This window comes from Tinamus guttatus, unplaced genomic scaffold, assembly GCF_059628265.1.
Source record: "Tinamus guttatus ecotype Peru unplaced genomic scaffold, ASM5962826v1 Tinamus_guttatus_pri_ptg000527l, whole genome shotgun sequence".
Classification (NCBI taxonomy): domain Eukaryota; kingdom Metazoa; phylum Chordata; class Aves; order Tinamiformes; family Tinamidae; genus Tinamus; species Tinamus guttatus.
The window spans coordinates 220,562-222,635 of NW_028289061.1; positions in this window are offsets into that span (position 1 = coordinate 220,562).

Sequence of the window (2,074 nt, forward strand, 5' to 3'; positions counted from 1 at the left end):
GCTGTGCTGAGGCAATGCCCTGGCATCAGGGCTCTCCCCTGGGCTTGCTCTGGAAAGCGCTGCCACTGGCGCCACAGCGAAGAGTAGCGCTGAGAGACAAGAGCTCATGTGCGTGTCGCTCTGCAGCTGCAGAGGCACTGGGCCGCGGCAGTGAGAGCGCTGCTCAGGGGCCTGGAGGACGTGGGCAGCCCGGAGGTGGCTACGGAGAGCCTGGTGGCACTGACCAAGGTGCTGGGATGGCTGGAGGCGAGGGCCGTGGGCTCTGTCTTTGGAGAGGTGGCCAGGAGCTGCCGGACACTCTGGGGGGTGGTAAGTGGAGCCGCTGGCTCTCTGTGGGCAGGCGGGAGCCCACGTGGGTTGCCGTCCCGTGCGGGCTGCTGTTGGCAGGGGGCAGCCGTCGCCGGCCCTGTGGGCAGCACCGCGCGGGTGCCGAGCACTGTGTGCTAGCAGCCTGCCCAACAGTCTTTCTCATCACAGGAGGAAGAGGAGCTACGCTGCTCGGCCTTCGGCTTCTGCAGCGCCGTGGCCTCCTCTGCTTCGGGGAGGAGGTTGTTTTTCGGCAGGGAGGTGGAGGAGGCCTTTCCCAGCCTAGTGCTGCACCTTCTGGACCCGTCCCCAGCTGTGTGCAATGTAAGAGCCCCAGGCACCCCACAGAAAGCCCCGTGAAGCTGGCTGAGCCATGGGGGCACTCGCTCCCTTCTGCATGAGGCTGCCGGAGTCTCCATGGGCCCTGGGTGATGCTGCCCTGCTGGTAAGGTTCCTTCCTCAGTCCCCGAGCAGGTGCAGAGCATCCCCATGACAGGGCCCGGGGCTCTTTTGTAGGTGTGCAAGGTGGTCCTGCGTCTGTGCGCCCCGTTTCTGGAGTCGAAGAGGCTGCGGAGGCGTCTCAACATGAGCATTGGGCTGAGCGCAGAGGAGATGAAGGACGAGGTCTGCAGACACCTGGTGAGTGAGCTGTGTGCTGGGGCTGTGTCCCTGTGCTGGCCACCCACCCCGTGACTCCCATATCACGGGGTCGTCCCAGTGCTGGCCATGGGTGGGCAGGCGATTGGGCAGAGGGGAGCAAAGGAGGCTGTTGGAGATGGGGATGAGCTCCCGCTGCCTGCACTGTGTGTTGTCGCAGGCCCAAGACTGCCCCGTGCTGTTCGAGCAGCTCCTGAGCACATCTTGGAGCTGCTGCTTGGGAAGCCACCAGGCGCCACAGGCGGCAGCCGTCCACGTCCTGGGTGAGTAGCAGCGGGGTGCTGAGGCGCTGCTCCTGGCCAAGCTGCCCCATCTGGGCACCACGGGCATCAGGGCCTTGTTCCCACGCTGCTTCTCTCAACGTCAGTGTTTTTGCAGCTTACTGGAGGCCGGAGCACGTGGAGGAGCCCCGTGCTCGACGGGAAGTAGCTGCAGAGCTCTGCGCGGGGGGAGGCCAGCAGCACAGAGCAGGAGGGAAATAAATCTCTGTCCCTGCGGGGAGGCACTGTCCGTCCATGTGGGGCTGTGTGCGGTGTGGCAATAACCCTGGTCCTGCCTCCCTGGGGATGTGGGCCCTGCGTGGTTCTGCCTGTGGACAGTGGAGAGCACAGGGACTGGAGGGAAGGGGTTTGCAGGCACTGAGCTTAGTGGGTCACTGCCAGGTGCCTCGGGACACCAGGGTCACTGGGAGCACTGGGAAGAACCTGGGGGGTCCTAGTGAAGGATCGCAAAGCAAAGCCAGCTCCGCTCTCCCCTGGCAGCAGCCCATGGCAGCGGATGAGCAGATCTGCTGCCCCGCAGCCCTGCTCTGCTGCACTGCTGGCCTGGCACAGCTGCAGGCATGAGGGAGAAGCCCCTGCCGCACGGTTTGTCGGTGCCAGCAGCGCGCGGGCAGAGCTGCGCAGCCCCTCTGCGGCACCAGGAGGCTGCATCATTGCCAGAATGGAAACAAACCCACCCAGCCTGCCCCAGCTTTCCTCAAAGCACTTGCCAAGGACATTCTCTGCGCCCACAAGTTCCCACAACCCACGGTGGGCCTGGAAGGCCCAGCAGCAACTGGCTGTTGTCGCTCATGCGCCATTACACAGCAGTCAGAGGTGGCCTATTCACA